Source organism: Quercus robur, chromosome 5 (genome assembly GCF_932294415.1).
Source record: "Quercus robur chromosome 5, dhQueRobu3.1, whole genome shotgun sequence".
NCBI lineage: Eukaryota > Viridiplantae > Streptophyta > Magnoliopsida > Fagales > Fagaceae > Quercus > Quercus robur.
Window position 1 is genome coordinate 54835178 of NC_065538.1, and position 11522 is coordinate 54846699.

The following is an 11522-nucleotide window of genomic DNA, read 5'->3' on the forward strand; positions in this document are numbered from 1 at the left end:
AAGTTTCTCTTCTGCTTCTCAATTCTCTCTTCACTCTTCACCCTTGCAACCATGGTCAGATTTATTTGAACCCTGAATCTTCATTGCCTTTAATTCACCTGTAGGCTTCCACCTTTGTTTTACGTTGTCTTTTTTGTTTTGGTTTGTCTCAGATCCTAAATTCCTAATATGTAGAAAGAAATTTTTCAGTTGGGCTGTAGCTGTTGGCAGATAGTTTTTGAAATTACCATGAAGACCAATAAAGAAAACGACATGTAGTATAGATACGAAAATTGGCGTATAAAGCTTTGCAGAACCATGTTCAAAACCTTCAAAAGTACTGGTGCAGTTTTGTTCTCCCCTCCCACCCAAAAAAAAAAAAAAAAAAAACTTCAAAAGTACTTCACAGATCTCACTTCGCTCCTTTCTTCTAGAAAAAATCTCTTTTTGGGGTTTCCCTATTTTGTTTTATTTCTAAGGTAACAAACCTCCTTGCCATAAAATATTTGAAAGCTTTTCCCCTTATTTTTTACTCTATTTCTCTATTGGATTCATGTACTTATATGTAGTTTCAAACTTTATATTACATTGTGTTCAATTGTTAGATTGGACCTTTTTTTATATATTGGAATCATTTTCTAATTCTCAATATATTTATAATAAACTAGTTTGTAACCTCATGCATATACAGAGATATACTTAAAAATATATAATAAGATGCATAATATAATTCCTATATATATAATTTAAATACTATTAATAGTCATTTTTATATTTTGTTAACTCTTTAAAAGATTTTGTAAGGATATTATTAGGTATAAAATGTATATTCTCCATTTGATTCATTTATTGTAGGCTCTTTGGTTTTTGTACTTAATAACTCATTTAGATGAATATTTATAATATGGTCCCACATTTGATTATAAAATTAAGAAATAAAACTCTTTAAGAATATATATTTAGGACACATGGCGTAAAATTTAAACTCTAATTTTTTTTTTTTTTTTTGATAGAAAACACACAAACTTTATTAGTAATTAAAAGCAGTAAATACATCATGGCGAAGAGTCTGTACAAAAAAACAAGGACTCTCTTCAATCCAAATAGAAAAATCAAAGTTGTCTAAAGCATGTTAACTAACTGGTGAGCAAGTATATTGTCATTCCTATGAACATGAGAAAATAAAACATTACGAAACTCAAAAGAGGTAACCAGCATCCCATAAATCAGAGCAGCAATTGTTGAAGTAGCATGAGAATTTCCACTAAGAGCATGAACAATATTAAGTGAATCTCCTTCTAGAACAAAGTGCTGAATACCCATATCCTTAGCAAATTCCAAACCAGATTCAAAGGCCTTGGCCTTCAACTTCTTTTTGTTCCTTAAAAATAGCTCCATCTACGTTAACCTTAAAAAAAGGAAAAGCTGGAGGCTCTCATTTTGAAACATGAACTTGAGAAAGAAAGCTTCATTGGGACTTCCACAACCACCCAATACTCCACCAGGTAGTGAGTACACCATACAATCAGTTGCTTCCCATTCTTCCTTAATCCACCATGCTGAACTTCATTCCTATTTGTCCAAAGTGCCCATAAAATGTGATTGCAACAGCCTAATCTTCACACAACCAATCTACCTTCATCAAGATAAACCATAGGAAATCCATGAAACACCTAAACTGCATAGAGGCAAAGTCATTGAAATTTTGAAATGACATCCATGTTTCACGTGCCTTAGGACATTCCCAACAAAGATGCAGCAAGGATTCCAAATTATCACCACATTCCTCACAACCACCCTCCAATATAACATGCCTATGTACTAGATTCGCCTTTGTTGGGAGAATATCACGAGTTGCCCTCCAAATATTGTGTCGAATCTTATGAGGAACTTGGATCTTCCAGAGCTTTTTCCAAAACTGCCTCATGCTATCACCATTCGAGCTTGAAGTAGATTCAATAGGCTTACTCAAATCCATAGCAATTTTGAGGCACCACTAACAGAAAATAAACCATTTGAAGTCTCTGCCCAAATTTGTTTATCTTCAGGAATTTAGGTACTCAATGGATCAGAATACCTCCTATAATTTCTACCTCAAAGAGAAGGAAAATATGTTTAAGTAAACTAAAATTCCATCCCTTATCTTCAACATCAATCAGATCATTAACCATAGAGATTTTTGGATAAAGAACTGTAGGGGAGATAACCTTAGATGAATGAGAGTTAGGAATCCACTTATCCTCCCATATCCTGATTTTTTTATCATTGCCAACATTCCATCTCATTCCTTTTCTAACAATTTCTTGGGTTGCATAAATACTTCTCCACACGTATGAAGGTCTATTTCCCAAAGAGATATGAACAAAAACACAATCTTTAAAATAACATGCCTTGAAAACTATATAAAAAAGAGTATTATTAGTCATTTGAAGTCTCTAGCCTTGTTTAGCCAAAAGAGCCAAATTAAAAGGCTTCAGCATTTTGAAACCCATCCCACCACATTATTTAGGCACACACAACTTCTCCCAACTCAACCACGCCATCTTTCTTTCATCCTATTTTTGTTCCCACCAAAAATTTCTAATCATACTAGTTAGATTATCACAAAGGGAATTAGGGATTTTGAAGCAGCTCATGGTGTATGTTGGGATAGCTTGAGCAACTGCCTTGATCAAAATTTCTTTCTTGGCTTTAGAAAGCAACTTCTCCTTCCATCCAACTAACTTTTTTGTCAATTTTTCCTTCACAGCATTAAAAGTATTTCTTTATTCCTCCTAACTAAAGATGGAAGACCAAGGTATTTTTCGTGCTGTCTAATAATCTGAGCTCCAATCCTTGTCATGATTTCTTCTTGAAGTTGTTGATCTGTATTGCATGAGAAAAACAGAGAGGTTTTAGTCCTATTCAATTGTTGGCTAAAAGCATCTTCATAAACTTTTAAGACATGCTGCAAAGAATCAAACTCCTCCAAGCTAGCCTTACAAAAAATAAGACTATCATCTGCAAAAAATAAGTGTGAAAGAATAGGAGCACCACGACAAACAGCCATCCCTTCCATCTTATACCTTCCTGTATAGATTTTTTAATCAAAGCAAAAAGACCCTCTGCACAAATTAAAAAAAGATAAGGAGACAAAGAACCCATATCCTGAAGTATTACTTTTATAGTTTCAAATTGCTATCCCTTAACTTTATGATTTTAAGGCAAATTGAAATAACAAGACCCTAGCACTATTTTTTTTTTTTCTAATTTGAGTTTCTCTCAGGTTCACCTATTATTATATATATATGGGGTTTTTGTGTGTAGGTTTATTTTTCTTTTGCATATTTGTTTGGTTAGTGAGAAAAACAGAAGCAAATGAAAATTGAATCTAAAGGTTGGATTTTTAAGTGTTATGTTGCTTTAGTTTCTTAACCAAAGAACCCATGTCCCAGGGTATTACTTTTATAGTTTCCAATTGCTATCCCTTAACTCTATGATTTTAAGGCAAATTGAAATAACAAGACCCTAAAACTATTTTTTTTTTCTATTGTCTTTTGAACTTAGTAGATGCTTTTGGATCGGTGTTTGTATTCCAATTTTGTTAATAATATTATTATTTGAAGATTTTTCCAATACCTCAATAAGCAATAAATCCAACAATCATAATTGTTTCCATTGCCAGATTCCAAGTCATGCTCCTTAAAATCACAACACATATGCCACATTTTTATATCATATTCAGCAAAATAATTCGTAGCCGTAATTGCGGAAGGGAGATGATGATAGATAAGAATTGAAGGTTCATAGTAGTTGAAATATGGAATTTAGAATTTCAGCAGTATGATTTGAGTATTGGATCATACAATGCATTTTTCGCTTACTTATCAAAAAGGATTTAAGTGCAATTTCTGAAATTTAGAATAGCAGTTTGTCATCATTTTTCTTTACAAAATGAAGACAACAGGAAATTGGTTATAGATTTTTTAGTTTGTCATAGATATATGTTTGCAGATGAGTTTGTTTGGTTTTATATTTTTGTCTAATTCATTTATCCCTAGGATTTTTCCACCAAGAAGGTTTTTCTTTTTTGGTGATTTTTATTGGCTTTACTTACACCAAGTGATGTTTGTATGCAATTCTGTTAATCAAATGATTCGATAAATCCATATAGAGTATAGACATTTTAAGTGGAATTTCATAGTGGGTTCGTGTAATTGTGTTTGAAATTGTAATTTTAAGATGAATTTGCTTAATTTTGATTGCTCCAAATTTATTTTTTCCAAAAGAATTTTCCACAATGATACTTGTAGGGGCCCAAGGACTAAGGAAGGGTACAACAAGCTGTGGTTGTCACTACAAAGGCATTGTGAGCCCAAAGAGGGAATCTACCCAAGGATAGGAGGAGAAGAGACAAAAGACTTCTGAGAAGTCCAAATGAGGAGGATGGGATTTAGAGAAAGAATCATGGTAGCTGAAGGAAGTTTTCAGTGAAAGTTCACCTACTGCCTTCGCATTAAATGACTGGCAATAGGTTTATCAGCTGCATTGATGAGGAAGTGACCTGAACAGTGAAATTCATAGCTAAGCAACTCCTTCTACCACCTTCAGCAGAAGTTTAAAGGGACAAGTGTCAGAGGAAGACTCTGAGTAAGTGGGGATGAAGGGCTAAGATGTAATGGGTTGAGGAGTATATAAGGAAAGGGAACTTCCAGGTGAAAGGGGATGGAGGAAAAAATACTCTAAGTATAGAAATTAGAACAAGAACATTGAGAGAACGAAAGTGAACAGTGTACCATTCTGTGTAAGAACTGCTGTCGGGGGGCAGTTTTTGTGCGTAGCCACATGTCTTCCACTAGAGGTGTGACTTTGCTAAACCCGAATTTGTTTTGGGGAGTCCAATCCAGAACTCGACATTGGGCCGCATAGAACAATGGCTTCCGGTGCATTTTTAAGCCTACAAAATAGATAAAGTCCAAAATCTTAGAATCATGGTAATGGTTAAAATATATAAATAATATATTTAATTGAATAACTTTGATTAAATGATTAGTTGAACATCATTATATGTTTATTAAGTGATGTCAAATATTAAAATTAATTCATTAGGTGTCATATGTCCAGTAATGGGATGAGCCCAAAATAATTCATATCCAGCTGTGGTTCATGGTTCATGTTCAACATAATAAGGTATGTCCAGCAATGGTCTATGTTCAAATAATGTATGTTAAATAGTTTGTATCCAGTTGTGGTTTATGTTCGAATAATATATGTTAATTAGTTGGTCCAGTTGTGGTTTATGTCCAAATAATATATGTCCAATGTTAGTTCATGTCCAAATGGTATATGTCCAGTGGTAGTTTTATATCCGAATAATATATTTCGAGTAGTAATATGGATTCAATTTATTAATATATATGTTTAAGCATTAGTGAATCCATATTTATTAAATAGTAAGTTAATATTAAAGTAATTTGCATCCAACGGTACAATAATAATGAATTAACATATACTTAATAATGTAATCTTGAAGATAGAGAAATATTGACTTATCTTGTGTGTTTCTAACTCCAACTGTACATCATCACTTTGTTCTTTATATGATTTGTGGCTCCAACTGTATAGCATTAATGAACTGATTACATTCTAGCGGCAAAATAATATGAGTACAAAAGTACATTGATAATAAATTAAAATATACTCAATAGTATAATTTTGGATATAAAAAAGTATAATGACTTATCTTCACAGTTTATAGCTCCAGCCGTATAACATCAGTGGACTTATAACATTTCAGCAACATAAGAAAATGAGTTTAGCGGTGCGGTATGATATTATGAGTCCTTTCATGGTGACTTCATAATTGAAAGGGAAAAATGGGTGCAACTGGAGGGAGAAAGAATATGTTCAACCGTGTGCATAGGTTGGTTTAGTTTATCCCCTTTACCATGCACTTAAATGATTTTCCTCATATAATGTTATTTTAGTTTTTAGTCAAGTATGAGTGATATTGCCTTCCATAAGAATGACCTTTAATTTTATAAGTTTGTGTCTTTCATAAGAATAGCTTTAAGTATTAGAAATGTATGTCTTCAATGAGAATGACTTTGATATGAAGTCTTTATGCCTTTTAGGAGAATGGCCTTAGTATTGATGTTCATATGTCTTTCATGAGAAGGACTTTTGTAATATGTTCTTGGAAGAGTGTTTGGTATCTTTTAAGATGTACGGAGATAGTAAGAAATAGATATGTTTTGTGAGATATGGTGTTTGTAAGATAGATCAGAAACATATGTGAGAAGTATGTATGGATAGTTTGTGAGAAATGTATTTGTAAAATATATGAAAGTATGAGATAGATAATATGAAGGTTAAATATAGTAAATACATGAGATTATAGTTGCTGCTAAAGTGGTTTTTTGTGTTATGTTATGGGTAAGGAGATTTTGTATGAGAAATAAAGAAGGAGATGGAGATGTGTTTTTAGGCAGCAAAATGATGAAGTTTCAGAATATTAAAATATGGGAGAGATGGGTAGTAGTGTGTGTAATAGGTGTTATCTAAGAAGATAGATTTTGTAAGAGAGATGAAGAAAGATATGGAGATGTTTAGAGATATGACAACAAAATGAATGAGGTTTCAGAATATTAAAGATGAGAGAGGGATGGATAGTGTCTTAGTGTGTGGCTTGGTCCTCTTTATATAGAGCCAAGCATTTAACTAAATTAGAATTAGTTGAAGGAAAATTTAGCAAATAAGGAAAAGTCTTTGACAAAATAAGTGGTTTCATTAGTGGGTTTTTGTTTTTTAGCCAAAAAAAGAAAGTTTGAAACTTTAATGATGCTAGAGCTGCTGTTAGAGCTATCAACTCTATAACAGTAGCTGCTGGATGATGTCATCTAAATGACATCTTTTGCTGGAGGAAAATATTTAGCATTAAGTTCATGGTTTGGCTAAAAATAGTAAGATAACCTTTATGGGATCCTTCTATTTCCGATATTGTAGCTGGAGGGTAAAGATCTTAACTTAAAATGGTATGATTTCTTTTATAGGACCCTTGCTTATGGCAGCAAGCTGCTGGGATTGGGCATAATGGGTTGATGACGTTACTTTTGGACATGTGTCAATTGCCTAAGCTACTGCTAGAGCTACTGCAGTTGCTACTGGAGCTGTTGCAGCTTCTGCTAGAATTTTTGGTTAAGTTTCCTCTTTTGGAAAATTATATGTTTAGTCCATATATAATTTTATTAAGTAATAGACTAGTTGGTTGATATTTGATGAAGTTTTAGAGATGTAATTATGGTCTCTTTGTGTTTTAACCAAATCTTGGAGAGCAAGGAGAGCATGTAATGCTAGATATGAGATATTAATATAAATTTAGCTATGTGCTTAGGATTGATTTAAATGAAGATAATAATATAAATTATATGAAATAATATAATCACATTTTTAAACTTATATTATATTATGAACGTTAATTTTTATCATTTTAAGTTTTATGTAATATGAGAACTTACCAAATGTTACCTATTGCACACTGACCCATCAGAGTTCAGAGAATTAGGGAAGACATGCCAAGTAACATGTTTTCCTTTATCAACTTTGAACCACTGGAGCTTTACTGAACATATTTCTTGGCCCTTCAAACCACGACTCCCAAAATTCCCTCAATGAGACTCATTAGCTTGGATCATGAGCCGAAAATAAGATGTTGTGCCACAAGATTGAACCATGGGCTTTGATGAGATAATATCGTTATATATGGGTTTTGGACCATGGGCTCTTTTTGTGTAAATATGGGCTTTTTTGGGTTTTAAAAGAGATTTTCCCAAAATCCATGATAATGTTGATGTGGTGTAGGTTGCCAATGAAATAAAGGCATTTGGTGTGAAAAATTTGTCCTCAACAACTGCCTCCTCGGGCAAGCTTGTAATAAACCTCATATATACGTAAACTTTGATCTTCAGCCATTCTTGCCCTATTATTTTTCTTGGGCTAATTCCCATCTCATTTGTTTTAACCCACTCTCTTACAAATATCTATTGATTTGAGCTTAGTTGGGCTGTACAAACTTCACTGTTCTAAGTAAGTTTGGACGGCTTGATTTTTGTGTCCTTACAATACTTTTTGGGATTAGTTTTATTAATTTTACAATTCAACTTAAACTAAGTGATATTTGAATGCTAGTGGAATTTCATAGTTAGAACTTAGAAGCTATATAGGCTTGGCCATAAGAATATGTTTGTTCTACTCTTTGCCCCCTACAACACTTTTATATATAACATTGGTTACACATTTTTGGATTGATTTATGGATTGAGAAGAATTTTTTGTAAAAGGTCACCATCTTTGTACTCACCATTAGGCCCAAATACTAGAAAAAATGCTTCTTATAAGACCTTTAATCCTGCCTTAACAATTGTAGCTACTCTTGCAAATACCCATTTGTGCCACCATCAGATAGGAAAGAGGAAGCTAATGCAGCAAAAAGATTGGTGATTTTTGTAGTTTAATTAATCAGTTGGTCCTTTTTCATGGCATTTGAAGAGTTTTTTAGGTTGACTTGATCCTATTACTGATTCCAAACTTTATACACGTTCTTATTTAGTGATCATATGCATATCACTTCTTAAAACTTTTGAATGATGGAAGGATGCAAACCATAATGGAAGGAAGAGACAATTTTATTGGGACAAATTTTTATCCCCAGTTACCTTACAAATGACAGAAGATATGAGAATGCAATTTGTAAATCTATTTAACATTGGCTTTATAGACAAATTGAAAGTGTTAATGTAAGCTTTTTAAGTTTTTCAAATTTTAAAGCATTTAATTTGTTAAAAGTTGGCATTAATTATTTAAGGGAAGAAGTAAGAAACTAAAAGTTTCTGACTTTTTTTTTTTTTTTTTTTGATACAAGATAGAATTCTACTCTAGCCTAATCTAAGTGTATATGTGTGTGAAGCTCCCTCCTGGAGACTTGAACCCCGGCCCTTGCCCCCCACACTCCACAAGCACTTATACTTGTGGAGTGACCATCGCACCAAGGGAGTGCGGTGATCTGACTTTTTAAATCAAATTGTTTTCTTTTAGAAAGCTCGTGCCATTACTCAATCCATTAAATGTCATTATCTATGTTTTCATACTAAAAGTTTGTGTTTTGGTCAATTTATATTATTGTGATGGGGAGTTTAATGAAAATTGTATAAAATCTCATATTTAATAGTTTTTTTCGTGCATTGTACAGGTTATCGACTAGTTAATTATAGTATCAAATATTAATGCATTTACATATTAAATTTTTCCATCTTTAGCTATTTATGTTTTTTCTTTTCCTTTGGCAAAAATACTTGAGATCTATACATAACATCACCGCATATAACTTAATTAAAAGTTACGAATTGAGACTTGAGATCTATAACAAATTTGGCTATATTTATGAGCACTATATAATTTGTGAAAGTTTTTGTGTGATTGTGTATGATAATTGAATGATAAGCAAGAGTTCAATTGGAACACTATTATCTACACCTAACCTACCTCATTTACATGGGAAATACAATCAACTTAACCCACAGCATGAACAAAAGAGTTAAGAAGAGGAAGATTGGAGGACCACTGGGGAAATTCGCCAAACAGCACAGGACTTTGTTTTGAATAGAGTTAGTGACGCAGCCTGTGTCTTCAGTTCTCCTTTTAGCTTCCCACTCGATCATAGGTTCTCCATTTGCCTTCAAACTTCACCACCCTCAGCCACCTCAACATGCATGCATATCTACGCGGGATCCTCATACCTCACCACGTTCTCCATGCACCCTTCCCTTCTCCCCTTTTTCTCTCTCTATAAACACTCTCTCACCCTCTTCTCAAAAACCTTGCAACCGAACACAAATTAAGAAGAGGAAAAAAAAAAAGAAACCCTTTGAAACACCATCGTTTTTCAATGGCCTCGAGCGACAAGTCACCTAATCCAATGCCGAGTTTCGGAGACCACAGGCCACCTGGGGAGCCCATGACAATGGGGCAGCACATGATGGACAAAGGTACTCAGATTCTTCAGTCCCTGAAGCCTGTGAAGCAAATGAGCCAACATGCTTGTACCTTCGCTTTGTACAGCCACGACATGACTCGCCAGATCGAGACCCATCATTTCATCACTCGCGTCAACCAGGATTTTCTACAGTGCGCTGTTTACGATTCTGACCACGCCCAAGGCCGTCTCATTGGTGATACTAACTTTGAATAATCAATTATAGTCCCTCTGATCATCTCATGGTTTTGTAGGGAAATTAAGGTTAAAAGTTTTTTGTTCCAACTCCAATTTCCTTTTGTACAGGTGTTGAATATATTGTATCAGATCGCATTTTTGAAGCTTTGCCTCCGGAGGAGCAAAAGCTGTGGCACTCTCATGCTTATGAGGTTGTACTAGCATCTCTTTCTCTCTCTCTCTCTCTCTCTGTGTGAGCATTCACATGAGCAGAACGTTTATTTCTATTTTAGCATAAAATTCTTTTCTTTTCTTTTTCTATCTTACTAAACTACTTTACAACAAAATTTACTCATTTTATCATATTGAATGGATAAAATAGAAATAAACGTTATGCTCATGAAGGTTGGTTGGATAAAATAGAAATAAATTTTTTAGGTTGGTTGGATAAAATTTTGCATTTATATCACTTTACATTGAATGATGTGAAGTGAATTTTTTAGGTTGGTTGGATAAAATTTTGAATTTATATTATTTTACATTGAATGATGTGAAGTGCTCTTAGTTGTTATGTTAATTTGTTATTTAATTAAGTCTTGATGATCATGATTTGGATGGTCTAGATCAAGTCAGGCCTCTGGGTCAATCCCCAAGTTCCAGGAGTGATAGAGAGGCCAGAACTAAAAAATCTGGCCAAAACATACGGCAAATCCTGGTGCACATGGCAGGTTGATAGAGGTAAGTAAATATTTTGTGCTTGAAAATTTAGAAGAAAAAATACTGAGACTACGATCAATTTAATAACAAAGTATCACCAAATTTTTAAGCTTCTGAATTGCGTGTGATACTCTTACAGCATATATTTCCATTTTAGTGGTTAGTGTGACATTAGTGTGTAAAGAACTAAAGATTACTCAATGCAGAAATAATATATAATGGGTGAAAAAATTTTACTGCTAGAATTAGTGTATAATGGGTGAAAATTTTGAAAGGTGTTACTATTTTTGTGGTGGGTGTGTGAATTAGGTGACAAGCTAGCTCCCACTAGGCGCACCGGCGCTAATTGTCATGCCAAATATATGGGGAAGTTTTTTTACATCATTTTTATAGAATATCAAATATCAAAAGTGCAGTTAACTTGAGCATGATAACGCAATGAGATAAGTTACCAAAAAAATTTTGAGGTGTCATAGCTATAGAAAGCCTAGAATCGTACGTTTATTGCTTATTTTCACTTCAAATTCCAATTTTTATTTGATTGTTGCTGGCTGGTCTTTGGCTAATAATGGTCTTTTTTAACTGTCATAGTTCGTACTTTTTCTTTTAATAAATTATTTTCACGTTTAATCTTGATGTAT

At 33.4% G+C, this 11522-nt stretch overlaps 1 pseudogene; it reads left to right on the forward strand.

Annotated features, from left to right (window-relative positions):
• Positions 1 to 9900: 9900 nt before the first annotated feature.
• Positions 9901 to 11274, forward strand: LOC126728383 (oil body-associated protein 2A-like; annotated as a pseudogene).
• The last annotated feature ends 248 nt before the right edge of the window (positions 11275 to 11522 follow it).